A 6,664-nucleotide genomic window follows, 5' to 3' on the forward strand; every position below is an offset into this window, starting at 1 on the left:
GGGCGAAGTGGCGGGTGCCTGTAGTCCCAGCTACTCAGGAGGCTGAGGCAGGAGAATGGCCTAAACCCAGGAGGCGGAGCTTGCAGTGAGCTGAGATCCGGCCACTGCACTCCAGCCTGGGCGACAGAGCGAGACTTTGTCTCAAAAAAAGAAAGAGTGAGAATGGAGACAGACTACTGTATTTTAAGTTTTAAAAAAAATTCCAGAAAGTGTCCTGTGACGAGCTAAGACCCCCAGAGGTTGTAACACACATGCCTCGGAGGTGATTTGATGCGGGAATGAGGGCAGAGGCGGGGCAGCTGTGCCTGTGGACTCCTGTGGCCCTGGGGTTGTTAGGGCAGGCAGTCCACAGTCCCAGATTCCTGCCCATTTTGGCTCTTTTACCCACTCATATTTTCCTTGAAAATGTTTTTGACAGAACATTAATAACTGTCAGCCTTTTAGAATCAGGAGACTCATACACAAATCTGGATTTCCAGCTTTATTAGAAAAACTAGTTTCTGACAACAGTAGGCCCCATTCCTCACAGCCAGTCACCACCCTCCTCTCCTCACAGCCAGTCACCACCCTCCTGGACCACACTCGAGGCCCTGGAGGCCTGGCGACCCAGGCCCCAGCTCAAACTTGTACATTCAGTCTTTGAGTTAGACTTGCATTGCGGCAAGGGAAGGGCCTGACAAGGGTGGCAGACACGAGAGTGGAAAATTGAGAAGGCTGCCTGCACAAGCTGGGTGGGTGCACGCGAGCCCCAGCTCCTCAGCACTGTTGTGAGGTGGGAGTCAGGGGTAAAGGCTCTGTCCGACCCTGAGGGGTTGAGGATGCTCGGGTGGTCCAGCCTCCCGCAGAACACTTCCCCGTCACCCTTTGCAGACAGGTTTCTTCTCACACACAGCCCTGGCCCATCCACTCGCCATGAAGCCCACTGTGCTCAGGGTGATGGAGCCCCTTCCATTCTGGCACTGCACTGCGGGCATGAGCTTGCCTTAAAAAGAAAGGAGAGGCTGGGCATGGTGGCTCTTGCTCTATAATCCCAGCACACTGGGAGGTCAAGGCGAGAAGATTGCTTGAGTCCAGGTGTTTCTACGTGGTGAGACTCTGTCTCTACAAATTTTTTTTTTTTTTGAGACAAAGCCTCAGTTTGTCACCCAGGCTGTAATGCAGTGGCGCAATCTCAGCTCACAGCAACCTCCACCTCCTGGGTTTAAGCGATTCTCCTGTCTCAGCCTCTGGAGCAGCTGGGCTTACAGGCGCATACCACCATGCCCGGATAATTTTTGTATTTTTAGTTGAGGCGGGGTTTCGCCATGTTGATCAGGCTGGTCAGGCTGGAACTTCTGACCTCAGGTGATCTGACCACCTCAGCCTCCCAAAGTGTTGGGATTACAGGCGGGAGCCACTGCACCTGGCAAAAAAATTTTTTTAAAAAGGAGAAAGCAGTTTAACCATGAACAGTGAAACGGAGCTGGCAGACACCTGAAAATCCGCGGAACCGCGCAGCTGCACCCTAGGGGTCCTCCCAGGAGAAGAGAGATGTCAATGTGGCCGGAGGTGTCCTGAAGCACTGGGATTGGGTTAACTCAAGTGATGGCCTTCCCAGCCCTCCGTGCTGCAGAGCCTCTCTACGCTAGGCTGCCTTCATCTCACTCTGTGCTGGGCCTATGCGCCTGTCTTGTGGATAACTGCGTATACTGTGTTCCACTGCCTGTCTTGCTGGATGACTGCATATATTATGTTCAGTTGTGTATTTGTTTTGCTTTCAGTTATACAGTTGGGTTCCCAACCTCTGATTCTGGAATAAACAGTTGCAGCGTGTCTGAGTGAACGGTCGAGTGAGCCTAGCCACCTGCTGCCCCAGCAGGGCCACATCATGTGGTGCGCTGCTATCCTCACGATGGCCACGCCAGGTGGCCTCTCCTGTGCTTCCTGAGCTGCCACCTGGTGTGGAGTCAGGAGAGTCCTCTGTCTTCCTCCAGGAAGATGCTCACCAGGCCTAGAGCACCAGGAGTCGGCAGAGGCCCACCCTGTCACAGTGAAGAAATCACCTCCCGCAGTAACCACTGCACAGGGCACCACAGCTGGCCTGCCACGAAGCCATCCCTGCAGGTGGTGTGGGGAGGCCAGGCTGAGGGACTGGGCACCAGCATGAGATGCTAGGGGTCCCCGTGCCTGCTGGTGGGTGATAGCTATGGGGACTGTGCATTTTCTTCTGCACAGGAGAAAAGTGGCGAGAGTTCCTTCAATATAACCGGAACGATCTTAGCGGTCAGACCAAGGCGCCTAGATGTGGTGCGAGGCAGCACCCTGGTTGGGGAGGATGGTGTGTCCGGCCGTGCCCGCTGGTGAGCCAGGCTGGTCCTGGCGTGAGGCAGCACACTGGTCCAGGGGGATGGTGTGCCCGGCCCGTGCCTGCTGGTGAGCCAGGCTGGTCCGGGGGGATGGTGTGCCCAGCCCATGCCCGCTAGTGAGCCAGGCTGGTCCTGGCGTGAGGAGGAGGAGATGATGAGCCCTGGTAGCATCCCGTGCTAGCACCACCATGTAGGAACACGGCCGTGTGTGCTCTGGTGCTGCTGTGTACTGCAGGGGCCCGAACACGTCTGGTCTGATAAACGTGTTGCCGTCCCAGTGAATAGATCTGCTCTTCGGTGCCTGTGGTCTGAGCAGCAGAGCCCAGATCTCTCAATCCCATTTCCACCTGTCCTGAGAGCTTACACTCGTTGCAGCCAGTGTAGACTGTCCACAGCAGTCCTTCCTCAGTGTTGCTGGAGTGGCAAACGGGCTCCTCCACTGTGCCCAACTGTTGGTTTGCCGCTTGCCTGGGGTGTGGATCTAGGGGAACCCTTGGGTGTGTGCTGGCTTTGAGGGTGTCCCATGGCCTCATCTGCGGGCCCAGAGCTGAGCAAATGAGGCGTCTGGACACACGGCCTCCCACAGTCGTGTGACCTTCACACTGAGTTTAGGCCAGAGATGTCAGAGGAGGGAACGGTGGCTCAGGCAGGGGCTGACTTGCCAAGGCCACTTCGCCTCTAGATGGGGCCTGGTGTTTATGTTTCCACTGCAAACAGAGCATCTGTCTAAAGCAGATCGACCCTCAACTCATGGTTACGAGCCCTCAGTCCGCCGCTGCAGAGGGCGAGCTGTCAGTTTTGGGTAGAGGCCGGCTCTACTTTCTGAGCCTTGTGTTCTGAAATCAAGGAGAGCAGGTGCCAGGGCTGAATGCTTCAAAGTTGAAATGCGAATTGTCCAATAGGCAAAGATTTTTATTAAGTATCCAGCTCAGTAAGAAGAGGGAGTGCTCACAGCTGCTGGCTGGAGCGCAGTTTGGCAGTAACACCCCAGCTTGATAAAAGACGTATGGCCCATGCCTGTGGATTACACTTTGTGGATTACCTGTAATCCCAGCACTTTGGGAGGCCGAGATGGGCGGATCACGAGGTCAGGAGATCGAGACCATCCTGGCTAACATGGCGAAACCCCGTCTCTACTAAAAACACGAAACATTAGCTGGGCGTGGTGGGGGGCGCCTGTAGTCCCAGCTACTCGGGAGGCTGAGGCAGGAGAATGGTATGAACCCGGGAGGCGGAGCTTGCAGTGAGTTGAGATCCTGCCACCGCACTCCAGCCTGGGCAACAGAGTGAGACTCCGTCTCAAAAAAAAAAAAAAAAAAAGGTCGTATAGCTTAGCTGTTAGGAATTTTCCCTGGAGCAGTCCACCTCACAGGTGCCCAGTGCGCAGGACCTGGAGGATGTCTGTTCTATGTCTGCATTTGCTGTAAACAAGCTGCAACAGCGAACTAAAAGCCCATCGGGGCAAGTGTCAGGACATCCAAAGCTGGGGTTCTAGGAGTGGTTAAAGTATATAATGGATGTTTACGTCCTGACATGGACTTTTTTTTTTTTTCCAAGACAGGGTCTGGCCCTGTCACCCAGGTTGGAGTACAGTGGCACCATCATGGCTCACTGCAGACTCAACCTCTCAGACTCAATCAATCCTCCCACTTCAGCCTCCTAAGTAGTTGGGACTGCAGGCATGCGCCACTACTCCCGGCTAATTTTTTGTACTTCTGTGGAGACAGGGTTTTGCCATGTTGCCCACGTTGGTCTGGAACTCATGGACTCAAGTGATCTCCTCCCCTCAGCCTCCCAAAAGTGTTGGGATTACAGGCGTGAGCCACCACACCAGCCTGGTTTGAAATTTGATTAGAATAAGAAGGAAAACCTGGCAAGGCAGAGTGACAGACACGGCATCTGCATGGTGAGTGTGGACGAGTGGCAGTGGAATTGGGAGGAGGGACTGGAGCGGGAGCAGTGGCTGCCAACCACTGCCAACACTTTGCCTCCTCTCTGATGCCCCTAAGCCTTCCTCTCACATCGATCTTGGCAGAATCCTCCTGTTCCTCTGTCTTCAGCTTAGGGTGTCTGTCCTGCGATTTCCCCACTCCTTTTTGCCCTGTTATGGAAAGACCATGTAGCAGCTGGCACTCCTTCCCCACTCCAGGCCCAGAGCACAGTGTTTGCAACTGTCCTGGGCTCTGGTACCTGAGGAGTCTGTCCCTGAGCCAGTCTGGACACAGCCAGGCAGCAGCACTGGCACCAAAGTGCCATCCTCATGGGTACTGTGTCCACGTGGGATGCCGGGGCCTGGTGGTGGGCTGTACGGGGAGTGAGTACTGCGGCTGCATTTCTCTCCTGTTGGAGGGAGGTTCTCACCTCCAGCTTCTGATGTCAGTGGAGCAGGATTGCCAACCCAGAGGGCCGTAACATCCCAGCCCCAGACACACTCCCCCCCTTTTTTTTTGAGACAGGGTCTCATTCTGTCACCCAGGCTGGAGTGCAATGGTGCAATCTCAGCTCACTGCAGCTTCGACCTACCAGGCTCAAGAGACCCTCCCACCTCCCAGGTAGCTGGGACCACAGGCACATACCACCATGCCCGGCTAATTTTTGTATTTTTTGTGGAGACAGGGTTTCACCATGTTGCCCAGGCTGGTCTCCAACTCCTGACCTCAAGCGATCCACCTGCCTCAGCCTCCCAAAGTGCTGTGGTTATAGGTGTGAGCCACTGCACCTGGCCTTGATCTTCTAGCCAAAACTAGAGAGAGAGAGAAAGAGAAAGACAGAAAGAAAGAATGTTAAAAGGGAAAGAAAAGGCAGGAACCCCTAAGCCCACACCCTCAGGAAAGGAAGGGAAGAGGATGGTGATCCAGCCAGACCCTTTTGGCAGAACACTTGCTGGGCTCAGGAGGGGTCCCGGTGAGTCGGTTGACGGCAGGAGCCTCCCTGGCAGACAGAGAGAAGGGTGCCAGCCTCTGCAGGCACCTTTGGCCACGTGGAGGAGCAGACCTAAGTGTGGCCAGGGAGGTTTCAAAGCCTCAAAAACGTTGCAGACAAAGGATGCATGTACTATGCCCAGACCGTGTTCTCTAAGCCACAAGCAGGTACTGATGGGGGGGTCCCGGGCCAGGTGGACACACAGAGAAGAGGACTGAGCAGCACAAAAACCTTTTCTGCCCAAGCCAGGGAGTGCAGAGGGCAATAAGCCCACTACCGCCACCCTTCCCGGGAGTAGGCTATGAGGCAAGGTGGGCTCACATCGAGATTTGAACTCGGATTGCTGCCACTGCCCATCCTCCGTGCCTTGACACGACCAGGGATATTACTGGGGCCTGGGGAGGAATTAGAAAGGGGCCCACTGGCTACCCAGTCAGGAAGGAAAACAAGTCCATAGCAGAGGATGGTTTCGATCCATCGACCTCTGGGTTATGGGCCCAGCACGCTTCCGCTGCGCCACTCTGCTGACTGTGGAGGGGCAGCTTGAGTCAGATCATGACCACATGAGTCATCTCCCTGCAGGCGGCGACCTCTACTGGCCAACAGGGGCCAACCGAGGACTGACTGGGCAAGGCACATGCTCAATTACAAGCCTACTCCTCTTCTCTCAACTTCTTACAGATAAAACTCTCTGAATTCATGTCCTTTTCTGCTGTTAAAACATTGGCTGGAGGCCGGGCACGGTGGCTCACACCTGTAATCCCAGCACTTCGGGAGGCCAAAGTAGGTAGATCACCTGAGGTCGGGAGTTCGAGACCAGTCTGACCAACATGGAGAAACCCCCATCTCTACTAAAGATACAAAATTAGCTGGGTGTGGTGGCGCTCACCTGTAATCCCAGCTACTCGGGAGGCTGAGGCAGAATTGCTTGAACCCAGGAAGTGGAGGTTGTGGTGAGCCGAGATCGCGCCACTGCACTCCAGCCTAGGTGACAAGAGCGAAACTGTCTCAAAAAATAATAAAATAAAATAAATAAAAAATGTTGGCCGGGTACAGTGGCTCATGCTGTAATCCCAGCACTCTGGGAGGCTGAGGCAGGAGGATCACTTGAGCTCAGGAGTTTGAGACCAGCCGGGGCAACACAGGGAGACCCCAGCCTCTACAAAAAAATACAAAAAGAAAAAATAGCCAGGGGTTGGCAGCGAGCGCCTGTAGTCTCAGCTACTGAGGAGGCTGAGGTGGGAGGATTGCTTGAGCCCCGGAAGCAGAGAGCAGAGATCGTGCCACTGCGCTCCACCCTGGGCGACAGAGCCAGACCCCGGTCTCAAAAAAAAAAAAAAAAAGCTGAAACTCCTGGGATCCAACTGAAAGTATGAGCCGGCACACTCAAAGGAGAC

The 6,664-nt window shown here is 54.7% G+C and overlaps 1 non-coding gene across 1 annotated transcript; it reads right to left on the bottom strand.

Moving 5' to 3' along the window:
* Positions 1 to 5,721: 5,721 nt before the first annotated feature.
* On the bottom strand, positions 5,722 to 5,793 carry TRNAM-CAU. The gene has a single exon. It is a non-coding gene; the product is annotated as a tRNA-Met (tRNA).
* Between the last annotated feature and the right edge of the window lie 871 nt (positions 5,794 to 6,664).

This window comes from Piliocolobus tephrosceles, unplaced genomic scaffold, assembly GCF_002776525.5.
Source record: "Piliocolobus tephrosceles isolate RC106 unplaced genomic scaffold, ASM277652v3 unscaffolded_24225, whole genome shotgun sequence".
In the NCBI taxonomy this organism is placed as follows: Eukaryota; Metazoa; Chordata; class Mammalia; order Primates; family Cercopithecidae; genus Piliocolobus; species Piliocolobus tephrosceles.